The following is a 15277-nucleotide window of genomic DNA, read 5'->3' on the forward strand; positions in this document are numbered from 1 at the left end:
ATCACAATGGTTTACAAGATGATATTCACAGTTATAAATTCAACAGACTAACAAAATACTGACTCCGGTACACCGTGTTATGCATGAGGAAGGTCTGACCTGAATGAAGAGGCTTATGGCTGAATATAATCCATGACACACATGATGGTCCGCTAGCCAGCATTTATTGTAGCACCCAGTGCTAAAACTACAGGTTTAAAAGTGATTAATCGTGGGCCCTTTTCTTGTATTGCCCCTGTTCTCTGGATTTATTTGTTTATTTTTATATACCAACATTCAGTCTGAGATATCACATTGGTTTACATTCAGGTACTGTTCAGAGTTGGTTACCTTTACTTTCTGATTACATATTATTCCGGAAAGCATTGAAGACTCTTTATTCAATGAAGCTTTTAAGAGACCTTAGCAACTGTTAAAATTTTTAATGTTTTGGAATACTGTCTTTTTATATATGTTATAAATCAGACGAGTTAAAGCTGTTTGTGTTTTACATATTTTATTTCATTCTTGATTGTTAAATTAACTGTTTTACTGATATTGTTTTATTCTATATACCCTATTGTAACGTCTGGTAAATGGGCGCAATAGAAATTTCTATAAATAAATAAATAACTGGGCTTTCTGGGGAAGGGAGATCCCTAAAATATAACTGGCCTTCAGGTCTGGTGTGGCAGTAATTCAGTCCAAACTGGCAGTCTGGGATAAGCACATATGCAAGTTTTACTGCCTTTTGCCAGAGAGCTCTTGTTTAGTGTGCAAGGTGAAAAATGTTGAATGACTTCAACAAGAACATTTATAGGTCAATTAAGCACCTGGCCTTCGACTGACGGTGATTAATGGGGCCTGGCCCTGTGCAGGCGGTGGGGGGTCATGGTTCTCGCCAGACCTTGCTGGCAACACCTATTTTGTTGAGCTGCACCCTCCCCGGTCGCGGCCTCCCAGTGCTGAAACTGGGTCCGCGAGCCGCTGCCTGCTCCCGGGGTGGAGTTTCGGGCCGGCCCCTTCCAGCTCCTCCGCGAACCTGTCGAGCAGTTTTTCCTTCTCCCCTCCCCGCCGCGGGGAAACCGGTTTGACTTCGCCCGCTGACGAGGGCCTCCACCGCCCTGCTAATGACAGAGGCGGCCCCGGAAAAACTGGTCGCGGCGGCCGAGGGGCCGCATTCCTGACTGATTGCCGAGCCGGGCAGCCGCATAAAAGGGGCCGAGCGCCCTGGGAGCCGCGCAGAGGCGGCGAGGGCCCGGGAAGGGTAAGCGAGACAGCGGCGGCGGCAGCGATACTGGGGAAGCGCCTCGGCTCCTGACTGCGCTCTCGCTAGGATAGGGGGAGGGTGGAGGATCCAATGCTTTCTGCTTCAAACTGAGGAAAAGTTGTTTGGGGGCGGATTTGGTTTTTTTAATTATTATTATTTCTAGCTTCTCCGTTCCATTTCACCACCAACTACTTCTCCCGAGAGCCCGTCCTGCAGCAGCTGCACCCCTGATCCTGAGCGCTGAGACCGATCTCCCCCTCCCCCTTTTACGGCTGCTGAGTGTCGCGTCCGCTGGGCTCCGGCACGGACACCGGGTCCTGACGGACGTGGGTCGGGCCGAGCTCTGGCCGAAAGCGCTTTCCATAAATCGGGATCCGGGACGCCCCGCCCCCCCCCGGGCAGCCTGGAGTTGGGTTTGAGGAAAGGGAGTGGCAGGATCTCGGGCAGGGGGGATGGGGGGGCTTCCGAGACCCGACGGAAGACCGATGCGCGCTGCAGAAAGGCGCCCGGAGCCAAGCCCTGCAGGAGCTTTCCCCTGTAAGTGGAGAGGGAGGGAGGGAGGGGGATCAGGTCCGATCGCTGGCACTCACCTCCTCCCTCTCTTCTGCCTTTTTTTTTTTTTTTGTGTGTCTCTCTCTTGCAGGTCTGCCGGGGACTCGGATGCAGGACGCCGAGGGCTTTCTCTCTCTCGCTCTCTCTCTCTCTCTACACGCAGCCTTCCTGGTGCAGTGGTTCTTAACAGTTCAACAGTTCTCTATCGAAATTGTGAAATGTTTAGGACCACTTGATCAGCAAGGCCTGGGCATCGTCGGCCAAGCTGGAGGATGGCCAGGCAGCCACCGATCCTTCGCCGCTGCCTCGTCCCTAACCCCACGTGCAAATCTGCGGCGGGCTCCTTTGCCTTTTGCAATTCCCCAGGGGGTGGGGACAACCTTGCTGCTTATTAACCAAGCTGAGGAAGGAAATCTTCGGAAGAGTCGTGGGCGGAATGGACCCCTAGAGGAACCTGCAACGGGACAGCGAGAGAAAACGTTACTGGGTCCACTGTTGCCCAGATTTTACTGGGGCTGTAGAACTTGAGCCAGGCTGACAGGTGCACACTTAGAGCTAAAGAAACTTTCTGGGAATCTAAGCCAAGGCCTAGCTTAAGAGCTGGGATCAGTATGCTCCAAGTATTTCTTCTAGGAAGAACAGATATATTTTGTATGCTTTGAGAGAGTTTGTAATGTTTTGTGTATAGATGTAGAATTAAGGGTCAAACCAGCAGGACTAAGGCAATGCGTCTGCGAGCAGCTTTGGAGAGTTATCCTCTCTTCCACAGGCCAGCAGAGGAACCAGTGCACTTAGGCTGGCTTGTTGACCCTTAATTCCACATATCCACGTGGATTTAATAGGCAACCACAATTCTTTGCTCGAGATGTAGACTTTTTTTTTTTTTTATATTGATGTACAAGCTGTGCTGTCTGCTACCATTCTTTCAGGTAACTGGAAGGTGCATTGTTTTTATTTTACACTTTTTTTTTTTTAATGTAAACTTAGGTATTCTATTTGTTATATTGATATTTTCTGCATGTTAAAGCAGATTACATTCAGGTATTTCCCTGTTCCCCCAAGGGCTAACAAATCTGTCTGTTCTTCTAGTACAGGGGTAGGCAGCCCCAGGCCTCCAGTGCCACAAACAGGGCTGGTTCTCAGGATATCTGCAGTGAATATGCATGAGATATTTGCATACAGTGGGAGGCAGTGAGGGAGCAATGCCAAGGCTCCCTTGTTTTAAAAGGTCATTTCTGCATTCTCTGTTTCCTGTGAGAAGAGCCCCTTCCCACCCCCCCCCCCTCTATTTTCTAAAGCAGTGATATTCAGTCCCAGCCCTCAAGGGCCACGGTAACCACGGGTTGGTCCTCTACTCTGATAGGTCAGATGCAATAACCTGTGCGGTAAGAGCCTGCGAGCTGAATTTCAGTGCAGTTTTAACACACAGTTTAAAAGAAATTTTAACTCCCATGCTGATAAGGTACTATGCTAATGCACTGGGAGTTAAAATGTGCAGGTGGCATAGGCTGACCACACATTTTTAACTTGGGAGGGGCTGAATGGGAGAAAGCACATAGAGCATATCTTTTGTTGTGAAGATGCATGAGAGAGATTTACATGCACACTGCCTCCATTGGCTGCGATAATGCCTTACTGCATATTCATTAGGGATAAGCTGACAACTCCACACCTGTTGGTGGCCCTCAAGGGTTGGGAGTGAATACCGCTCTTCTAAAGGGCTCTTCCATTGTGGGCCCTATCGAAATTGGGCCAGAATAGTAGAGATGAATATCTGAGAGAAAAAAATGGCACATTTGTCCTAAAGGCTGATAGAAAAATCTGTAGCTAAAGTGCTGTATTATTATCAATTTCTGTTAATTAAACTTAGATAAAGCAATTAAAACTGCAACAGAGCCCTTTTTTTTTTTCTTCATTTTTTAAGTCATCCTAGCTGCAGTCAAGAAGGCACATTTGTTTTCCATTAAGGCAATGAAAGGTATCTTTTTTTGGAGGGAGGGGATGATACCCCTGTACAGTATCCAACCTTTTTCTCACTAAACTGAGGAGACATTGCCTGGGTTGGGGAAACAGCTAACATTTATACAAGAGCAAAGCATTTTTCTCAGTTTTACATAAGTGCTGCTGCACCGCAGAGCAAAACTAAAGGGGAGATTCAGGAAGTTATATTTAATGGCAAATGTCTTGGCTTTCCTCACGCTATTTGTTTAATTTTTTTATTCAAAGCTAATCAAATAGGAGATTCAAGCCTAGGCACCTGCTTAGTAATTCTGATAAATGTAGTTTGGTTTTTTTTTCAAATGTTCTTACTACTGTGAAAGGTAGCCATCTAACTTGTTGCAAAATAATTCTTGGTGGTATAACAGAAGTCTAACAAATTGTATAGATCTACTTGGGCTTCTGGGTTTTGGTTTTAACCAGTAAATACAAACACACACACCCCCCCCTCCCCATGCACTACTTTATGTTTTTTTTTATATCTAATAAACACTGGAAAAACACAACAAATGGTGCTCATCCATTCCTGTCACCACCCTCAGCACAGCTACTGGCACTGGCAAGGCTTCAAAAGATTTGGCATCTCCCTAGGAACTGAGTAACAGGGGATTAACTCTTCTTCCTGATCCCCCTATGGTACAGGGTCTCAGCCAAAAGGCCCAGAAGGGAATGGTCACGGCTCTGATCTTCTTAGCCAAAAGGCCAAGAAGCAATATTTATTTTATTTATTTATTTGGGGTTTTTTATATACCGAAGTATAGCGTTTTGCCTTCACTCCGGTTTACAGGATAACAACGTAATACATACAAATATCTTATAACTATCTTTAACATTCAAAGAGTATTTACATTCTTTGAGGCTGAGGTAGGAAGGTAGGAGGCTGAGGTAGGAAGGTAGGAAGCTGAGGTAGGAAGCTTGAGGTAGGAAGCTTGAGTGCCAGCATTGACTGTAACAAAATGGTGTTAGCCAGCTTATCCCTTTAAAGTGCCAACAGTGTTTCAGATCTCACAAAAAAAAAAAAAAAAACCCAGAACCCCACACCTTTTACTCTGTCCCTTCATTACAGTATTTAAGAGAAGACATGGATATAGGTTGGGGGAACATGGGGCAGTGCTCCCCCAAACCCTCCGAGCTAGTGCTGACCAGGCCCCTCTTCCCCTCACCTCCCCATCAGTATGACCTTCCTAGCCCTTGTCCCCTCTCCCACCCCCCAAACTAAGCAGACAAAATATGCCTCCGAGCAGGTACAGGACAAGTTGGTAAGGAAAGGAATGGGACAGAATGCATAATCCACGCCACAGATGCTTTAAGGAGCATATCAAAGGAATTCTACTTCAGGAGAGGGTGCATAGAGTTTAAATAAAGGCCAAAGGTGAGGCAAGCCACTGTGCATTAGTTTAAACATATTTAAAAGCTGCAAGAAAAGGGTACAGGGACCGGGAGAATGCTTGGCGTGCTGTTACGAGGAGTGGAAGGCCACGGATGGCAGAGATGTCCACTGGCAGCGCGTTTCATTGCCGTCTCTCCGTGCTCCGGTTTGCCTGCTCCTCTGACATGAGACAGCCTCACTTTCCTGAGACATCAGGGACCCTCCCACTGGATGGGTGTGACCAGTGATCATTTTCTAAATAAAAAAGGCTCCAGGTTGGTGAACTGACAGAAAGTCGCCACTGCACGTGACTGGAAGAGTGGCAGGCGTGTCGGCACTTCAGTACCACACTCTCCTACCGGATATCGGCTGACCCTGATCCGTATGTACGAAAGGACAGGCGCAGCGATGGACTGAGCGTTAACAGCAGCCACTCTCGTTTATCGGGCCTAATAAAAGTGTAAATGTTTCAAATAACTGCAACTTTTTAATCACACTTGCTATTCTGTTCTGAAAAAAAAGAATTGACTGGTGAAACCAAATGCTAATTATGTATCTTATTGGAAATCAATCAGTGAATAATTACCAGGGAAGTGCTTTAATTTGAAACACTTCCTGTTTAATTTTGTCTTGCAAATGAAAGAAAAATGAATGAAAGTGGGTTCGTGTTTTGTTTACAAAAACGTAAAGGCCAGGTCCAGGGCCCTGTCCCCTGCCACAAAAATAGTGATTGTGAAGTGAAAAGCAATCTTGCCAATCCTTTTCCACAATCCTCCCTATTTAACCAGACTTCCAAAATCCACCCCCCCCCCCCCCCCCCCCAAACCAATGCTTCTCTACAAACGCGACTTCATGAGACAGACGCGAGCCCCAGATGCCGCTGCTCTACTCCAAAAGGCTCCGGCAGGCCCTAAGATCGGTGCCGTTTTGTAGTGCGGAAGCAGCTCTGCAGTGACGTACAGATTACACCTCTGTACAGCAAAATGGCACTGGTCTCGGGGCTTGCTAGTGCCATTTTGAATAGAGCACCGGCAGAGCAGGAGATTCGGGGGATTGCTCCTGCCCCAAAAAGGCACATTAAGGTTGTGTACAAGTTGGGGGTAGGGGATTTTTTTTTTTTTTGAGGAGTGTGGGGAGAGGAACAGGGAAAAAGCCCAGAGAATTTATTTTATTTATTTTTAGAATCACAATTTTTGTAGTGCGGGAAGGATCCTAGGGCGGGCTGCTAGTGACTTTTCTTTAAAAAAAAAACATGAAACTAAAACAAAAATTAAAAAATACAATGAAGAAAAAGAAAATGTAGCAACAAATGCCCCCATTTCCTATGCACACTTCTAATAATCACTGAAACATTTGTCCGGTACCCATGGGGAAAGTAACTGCAATGATTACTGGCAGTAAAAACTTTTTAAAATATATCAGAAGCAGAAAGTCTGTGAGGGAGTCAGTTGGACCATTAGATGATCGAGGGGTTAAAGGGGCAATTAGAGAAGATAAGGCCATTGTGGAAAGATTAAATGATTTTTTTTGCTTCAGTGTTTATTGAAGAGGATGTTGGGGAGATACCCATACAGGAGAAGGTTTTCATGGGTAATGTTCAGATGGACTGAACCAAATCACGGTGAACCTAGAAGATGTGGTAGGCCTGATTGACAAACTGAAGAGTAGTAAATCATCTGGACCGGATGGTATACACCCCAGGGTTCTGAAGGAACTAAAAAAATGAAATTTCAGACCTAATAGTAAAAATTTGCAACCTATTATTAAAAACATCCATTGTACCTGAAGACTGGAGGGTGGCTAATGTAACCCCAATATTTAAAAAGGGCTCCAGGGGTGATCCGGGAAACTACAGACTTCAGTGCCAGGAAAAATAGTGGAAAGTGTTCTAAATATCAAATTAATAGAACATATAGAAAGACATGGTTTAATGGAACAAAGTCAGCATGGCTTTACCCAAGGAGGTCTTGCCTCACAAATCTGCTTCATTTTTTTGAAGGAGTTAATAAACATGTGGATAAAGGTGAACCGGTAGATGTAGTATATTTGGATTTTCAGAAGGCGTTTGACAAAGTTCCTCATGAGAGGCTTCTAGGAAAAGTAAAAAGTCATGGGATAGGTGGCGATGTCCTTTCGTGGATTGCAAACTGGCTAAAAGTCAGGAAACAGAGAGTAGGATTAAATGGACAATTTTCTCAGTGGAAGGGAGTGGGCAGTGGAGTCCCTCAGGGATCTGTATTGGGACCCTTACTTTTCAATATATTTATAAATGATCTGGAAAGAAATACGACGAGTGAGGTAATCAAATTTGCAGATGATACAAAATTGTTCAGAGTAGTTAAATCACAAGCAGATTGTAATAAATTGCAGGAAGACCTTTTGAAACTGGAAAATTGAGCATCGAAATGGCAGATGAAATTTAATGTGGATAAGTGTAAGGTGATGCATATAGGGAAAAATAACCTATGCTGTAGTTACACAATGTTAGGTTCCATATTAGGAGCTACCACCCAAGAAAGAGATCTAGGCGTCATAGTGGATAACACATTGAAATCATTGGTTCAGTGTGCTGCGGCAGTCAAAAAGCAATCAGAATGTTGGGAATTATTAGGAAGGGAATGGTGAATAAAACGGAAAATGTCATAATGCCTCTGTATCGCTCCAGGTGCACCAGATGATATATATGACTCCAGATGAAGCACATGTTATAGAGCATGACAGATGAATTAGGTATTTAACAGGAAAAGGAAAAACATCACCAGCAAAGGATTGAAACTATACAAATGACAATTTAGAAAGGTAACAAATTCTGAAATATGTATAATGTAGGATTTAGAGATCCATATTCAGCAGCATTTACTGGATAACGTAAATTATCCTGCTAAATGTTGACTTTTGAATATTTTAATCACTTATCTGGCTTAAGTTAAGTGGGATTAATCACTATCTGACTAAAATGATTATGAATAACATAAGAGCATTTCATGGGCATTCTAGGGTGGAGTTAAGCTAGCCAGACAAGTTTATTATTTATTTATTTTATTTATTTAGATTTATATTCCGCTTTTTGCAATTTTTTCAGCGCTTCAAAGTGGATTACATTCAGGTACTATAGGTATTTCCCTATCCCCAGAGGGCTTACAATCTATCTGGATAAGTTCAATATTCAAAATGAGCTGAATAACTTATGAGGTCCATATCCAAAAGCATTTAGCCAACTAGTTCATAAGTTTGCTGGTTAAATGAATATTTGGGCACATATCCAGCTAAATTCTAACTGGCTAATAGGTTAGAATGCTAGAATATAGCCATAAATGTTAGGGACATAATTGGAAGTAATTGAGTTAGGTTTGATTTTCAGAGGTAGCCAGATGACTCAGCCAGCTAAGTCCAGTCAGGCCATAGAGCTGTCCTAATGTTAACCAGCTATAGTTAGCTGACTAACTTTAAGATAGCGGGTTATATTCAATAGTGCAGCTTTATTAATGAACATACCTCCAAAATCAAATTTATCTGGCTAACTTTTCTATCTGGACTGTGTCTGAATATGGATCTCAACCTGTCTAATTGTGGTCATGTTATAGAGCAGTTTAAATTTAGCTGGGTAAAGTTATCAGGCTAACTTTAGAATAGATGGGTATATTCACCTGTAGGAGATACCAGATGTTTCACTGTATGCAACACAATTTGAACTTCACATGATGGATACTGATGTGTTTCAGAAGAAATACAAAGATGAGGAACTTTGGCTAGAATAGCAATACGTGATGGAGTTTTCTGATCTGTCTGGTTAACTAAGTCTTTTTTAAGGAAATCAGCTTCTCTCCAAAAATACTGACTTAAGAAAAGCCCAGGTGTGTGTGTCAAGGACCTGTCCAAGACTGGCAAATGAACCCAAATCTGCCTGGAGGCAAAAACTGCCGATCCAAAAAGGAGAGCTTATCAAACAGGTCAGCTCACAGGGGAGCTCGCTTGCCAAGAAGTTACAAGAATGAGATTGCATGGCCTGGTTAGGAGTGGTCACATGCCAGAATGGAGGTCCAGCTCTCTGAAATGAAGGAGAGACCCCTTTTTCATGCTCCTGTTTGACCATGCATGAACTCTTAAATATGCATGCCTGCCTGTTAAAAGCAGGGGAGAGGGTTCAGGGAGGCAAGCGGTGGAAGAAGTCCATTCACACCAGCAGAAGATGATGCCTGAGACATCACCCCTCCCTGCTATGAAGCAGAAGAGCTCCTGTGTCCTGGAGGGCTGCAAGTAAGAATGCCCTGCCACCTGGCTGCTCATATCAAACCTATATTTTCTTCTCCAGGGCTCATCCAAGCCTGCAAGTAACAGGGGCCAAAAACACATGCTCCCTTTGGCAGAGACTGCCTCCAAAATCTCCAGCCACAGAGATTGCTCCAGAGTGAGACTGAAGGTAACCTCCTAAAGTCGTCAGGCTAGTTAGCTAACTACATTTATTAATACACCCTAAGCAAGTCAAAGTTTCTAATATGTTTGTCCTGAGTTCACTAATGATGCAAAGTTTTACTCAGAACAAGCTTATGTTGTGTTGCAGACTGTAGAGGTATGTGTTGTCTGTCTTACTCTAACTGGTAAGCCTGAAATATCTGATCAAAGGTATGATAACTTTTAAACCAGCATGCAAGCGCAAAGAGACACAGCTATTTTATAACTTATGCACGCATGTTATAAAATAACCTGGCTGCGCGCACATGTGCACCAAATTTTAAGTGAGCACTCACATGGGTATGCTAATTTTGATTCTACTGTGAAAATTGGGGAATTTGAAAAGGGATGCATGCCAATGCTATTTCCAGTTTTACCAGTTCATCTCCAGTTCACCCAATTAAGAGATAGGTCCTCCAAACCCCCCTAGTTTAATAGCCTTCAGTCCCCCCCAGTTATTCCTGACCCTTAAAATCCTACAGATCTGCCTAGTTTTCTTTATTTTTGAACATACACATCATTCATAGCAGAAGGAATGTTCTGCGGCAGGGGACCTTGGTACATGCCGGGTTGCATAAGCATTTATGCACACTTCTCATGTTTATGCCCCAAATCGCCCATGCCCTGCCCAGACCACACCCACGCCATTCCTTTCTGAAAACATTTGAGATGTGAACGCTGTAGGAGATACACGCGTATCCGGGCTGCATTTAAAATCCAATCAACGCATGCAAGCCTAACATATTTGCGCATCTCCTAATTAATTCATGCACCAGGCTTTTAAATTCACCTTTAAAAATCTGATTCTGAGACCAACAGTTTCCTTCCTGAGCTGCTCGGATTGCTGATACAGGAGGTATTAAGTGGTCAGTTCCGTCGTGCCTCCCCTCCCCGAGAGACAGGAAGAGACAAGAGGGGATAGGATGCAGGCGGCAATCCACAGGTTACAGAATACCCTAATTTTCCTACACAATGGTATGGCTATGCCACTGAATATCCTATCAAAATAAGATGATATTATCCCCAAAATATTTTAAGTTAGCAAATGTTTGCATGCAATAGTTCCTTTCTTTTTAAATACAGAATTAGTAAGATGCAAGCTTCTAACAGAAACTCAGAAAGAGGAAAATGGCAGAAATCGCTCCAATATTCCATGCTTCAAACTGTGTCGACACATGTCACAGGACTCCTCAATTACACACATGGGAACAGCGTTCATGCACCTCCTCTGCTCTCTATATATAAAAGGCTTGTGTCGGTCGGTCAGTCAGTCATGTCTGTCTATGGCCACTGGGGTCCCCTCTGAACAGTGGAAGGGGCACATCTCAAAGACAATATGCTCTGTCTGCAAAGCCCTTTGGCATTGGAAGACAAGCCACACCGCTGGACCTAGGGACAACAAGGAAGATGCCCCATGGTTTGGGAAGAAAGTTTGTAGGTCAGAGACAGGTAGCAGCGACAAAAGGGCAGCAAGGAAGAGGGCAGATGCATCAGGAGGGAAGAAGGAGGATGTGTAGAGATAGGGGACAGTGCTGGTGCGGGTCTGAGGAAGACAGAATATTATTTTCCTTCACTAAGCGAAGTGGCTGTTTCTCCCACAGACAGCTGTGTTTTCCCGTTATTTCCAACCACGTTTTACTCCACTAAGCGAAGTAGCTGTTTCTCCCATGGACGGCTGTATATAGCGCTCACTAGAGTTGGCCAATAGGAGAAGTCAAATATACTGTTGCTGCCCGACAAGACATCTGACAATCTGGCTTATGGAGAAATTCTCCAAGTTTTAATATGCTTTCCGCTAATTAGTTAATTAAGGACCAGATTCATTAAGGCTTTTCTCCCATTTTGTGTCTATGGGAAAAACACAGGCAAATTTTCAAAGGGCTGCGCGTGTAAAAATTGGGACTTATGCACGTGGCTGGGCCCTGCGTGTGCCGTGCGCATTTTCTAAAAGGTTCGGTCACTCTCGTAAGTCCCGATACGCGCACAAGTGCCGGGCCCTGAAAAAAAGGGGTAGCTGAAGGGCGTGGTCTGGGCAGGGACGGAAGCCGGCTAGGGCAGCGTCCATTAGCCGCTGTTCCGGGGCAGCGCATGCCGGCAGCTGGCCGGCGTGTGTAACTTGCTTCTGCTCTGACGGAGCAGTAAGTAAAAAACAAAAAAAATGGGGATAGTTAGGGTTAGGTTAGGGGTCGGGGAAAAGGTAGGAAGGGTAGGGTTAGGAAAGTTCCTTCCCAGTCCGCTCCTTAATTGGAGCGGACTGGGAAGGAACTGGGGGAGGCCCGATTGCATCACCACGCAGAGTTTACTAAAAGTCATCCCCCTTGAGCGGCGGGCGCATGTTATAAAATCGGCGCGTCCATGTGCGCGGGCCAGGAACTGCACGCATGGACGCGCGCACGCTGTTTTGAAAATCTACCCCTTCGTGAATCAGGTACTAAATGAGCCAATATTTATCTTTTTCACTTTTGTATGATTTTAACATTTAAATGAGTTATGCACCAAACACCCCAAGCAACACCGGGTAATTTTTGCTAGTATAGTATATATTATTCAGTGTAGAAAATGTGAAGAGGGCTGCTACATTGGCAAAACAGGCTAGAAGTTTTAAAGACCAGAATAAACTTACACAGACACAAGATAAAATATCACAGGGAAGAGCAAGGCAACACCTCTGGGGGAACAATTGCATCAATGACCTTATGATCAGGATACTAAACAGGGATACTCAGCACAATCTAGCCAGCAGAGGAGATGGTAAGGTCTGTCTCCGAGATTGTGAATACCCCTAGCGATGCGACCGGGGTCAGAGTACCCTCTGATAAGGGACTTGAGAGTGTATATGAAGAGGGGCTATGGTGAGGCCTAAGGGCAGTGTAAGAATATAAGAATATAAAAACATAAGAAATTGCCATACTGGGTCAGACCAAGGGTCCATCAAGCCCAGCATCCTGTTTCCAACAGTGGCCAATCCAGGCCATAAGAACCTGGCAAGTACCCAAATATTAAGTATATCCCATGCTACTGATGCTAGTAATTTTTAACCACAATGAGTGCAGAGAAATGTTACATAGTCCAGTTTTAAATGTTCAAAATCAATCCTTTTATTTATAAATGAATGGCAACTCCACTGTTATCATATCTATACTTCAGGGGGTCCCCCAACACGGACCCGTGTTTCGCTGAGGCTGCGTCAGGAGGGACAGGCAGTATTTTTACGACGTCTAAAAGGAAGACATGAAAGCGGACTATGTTAAAAAAGGCTACAGTACCGACAAACTTATAACTTTAAATTTCAAAAAACCATTTTACATACTGTAGGTCGTTTCAGGACAGAAATGGAAAAAGTCATTAAGAATTTTGGACCAGCAACAAGGAGTGACATCTGAAACTAGTCAATTCCTATATAAAGACAGATCATATACCGAAAATCTGGAGACAAACGTGTTGTTGCACTTTTGAAACCAGGTAAGGACCTCTTGTATCTAAAGAGCTTTTGGCCAATTTCCTTGCTTCACCAATTCTACAAACTTTGGGGCGGATTTTAAAAGGCGCGCGAATAGCCTACTTTTGTTTGCGCTCCAGGCGCAAACAAAAGTACGCTGGATTTTAGTAGATACGCGCGGAGCTGCTAAAAACCTGGATCGGCGCGCGCAAGGCTATGGATTTTGTATAGCCGGCGCGCGCCGAGCCGCGCAGCCTACCCCCGTTCCCTCCAAGGCCGCTCCGAAATCGGAGCGGCCTCGGAGGGAATCCTCTAACGCCCTCCCCTCACCTTCCCCTCCCTTCCTCTACCTAACCCACCCGCCCGGCCCTGTCTACACCCCCCCCTTTACCTTTGTTGGGGGATTTACGCCTCCCGGAGGGAGGCGTAAATCCCTGCGCGCCAGCGGGCCTCCTGCGCGCCGGGACGCGACCTGGGGGCGGGTACGGAGGGCGCGGCCACGCCCCCGGACCGCCCCGGGCCATAGCCACGCCCCGTACCCGCCCCCAAAACGCTGCCGACATGCCCCCGAAACGCCGCGCTGACCGGGCCCGCCCCCGACACGCCCCCCTCGGAGAACCCCGGGACTTACGCGAGTCCCGGGGCTCTGCACGCGCCGGGAGGCCTATGTAAAATAGGCTTCCCGGCGCGCAGGGCCTTGCTCGCGTAAATCCGCCCGGTTTTGGGCGGATTTACGCGAGCAGGGCTCTGAAAATCCGCCCCTTTATGAGCACCTCATCCTGAATTGTCTCTCATCCTAACTCATCCCCAGATAAGCTAGCTTTTGGTCAGGCAAATCATGTGCAGGCAGGTGCTGAAACTCACTCAGTATATCAAGCTTGGCTTTAAAAAATGCCAAATTAATGGCACTTTCATTGATCTCTCAGCCCTGCAGGTCCCCATCGACAGCAGGTGGAGCTGGCTGAAGCAGAGGCCTAACTGGAGCTTCACCAATACCAGCCTTTGTTCCCTTAGGTTGAGGCCTTGAGAGCCAGAGCTGGCTGGACTTAGGCATGGACCTCTGTGGAGGAGAAGAACTGTGGCATTAAAGATACTGCAGGCCAGCATGGAGTGGCAGTGTAGACAGGACAAGCAGTGGCCAGGGCAGGTGGCGGACAAAGAAGGGTCAAATTCAGGCTGTGGTCAGAAGCGGGAAGAGTTCTCTTGGAGTTGTGGTTCAAACAGTGCTCAGGGCAGGCAGAGTTCAGTCAATAACGATACAAAGGCAGTAGTCAGTGGCAGGCGGAGGTCAAGCAGTGCCAAGGTCCAATCTGAGATCAAGGCAGAAGTCCAATCCAAAATCAAAGCCAGAAGTCCAATCCAAGATCAAGGCTAGAAGATCAATCCGAAGATAAGGAACAAGAGGAGGACAAGTGACCACAGGAGCAGGACTGACCAGGAAGACAAGAACTCAAGACAAATCAGACTGCCAATGGAACCAGGAACAAGACATGGGAACCCGGGAGCACACATCAGGAATCAGGAAGAGGAGTCAGGAGCCAGGAATCCAGGGGCAATGCACTTCTCCAAGGAGATGACCTATTGCAGAGGCGAGGAAGGCCTGCCGAAGTGGTCTCATAGGCCTCAGTATGTGACATCATCTTCGGGCATCACCGTGGTTTTCCCATCACGGGCCCTTTAAGAGGGATGCCGTTGATGCACATGCGCCCCTAGGAGGGGACCTGAGACAGGAGCAGTATCGACGGCAGACTAGGCTCAGGGGCCTGTCATGAGTCAGTGGGAAACTCAGCAGAGGAGGCGGTCTGCTGCGCATGCACCGATTAGTGTCCCTCGACATCGGCGGCCAGTATCTGGGGTTTGGGGCTGGAGATAAGAGTGGCGGTACGCAGGACAGGCCCGTGGACTGCCAATCACAATGCATATCAACCATTGAATGCTACTTTGGAAGATCTATGACATGACAAAGGGCTGAAGCAGAGGTTTCTGCCAGCAAGACCTCGTAGTTCTGTTGGACCCACTTCCTTTGAAGTCTCCTTGGCTGAAATTCTATGAAATTTAGTTTGTACCCTTGCTTTATTCTGCAAAGGACCCTTGAGTCAGATGTTGTCTGGGTCCAAATATGGACAAAATGTATTAATCTGCCATCAACCAGACCCTTCTCTGAGATTGGTTCACTGGGTGTGATCTCTGTAGGAAGTAAAAAAGGATTCTTCAGCTG

At 45.8% G+C, this 15277-nt stretch overlaps 1 long non-coding RNA gene across 1 annotated transcript; it reads left to right on the plus strand.

The window, feature by feature from the left end:
* Window positions 1–694: 694 nt before the first annotated feature.
* On the plus strand, window positions 695–3748 carry LOC115089770. Its single transcript, XR_003856225.1, has 2 exons — window positions 695–1246; window positions 1893–3748. It is a non-coding gene; the product is annotated as an uncharacterized LOC115089770 (long non-coding RNA).
* Window positions 3749–15277: the final 11529 nt, after the last annotated feature.

The sequence above is a fragment of the Rhinatrema bivittatum genome, chromosome 4, assembly GCF_901001135.1.
Source record: "Rhinatrema bivittatum chromosome 4, aRhiBiv1.1, whole genome shotgun sequence".
In the NCBI taxonomy this organism is placed as follows: domain Eukaryota; kingdom Metazoa; phylum Chordata; class Amphibia; order Gymnophiona; family Rhinatrematidae; genus Rhinatrema; species Rhinatrema bivittatum.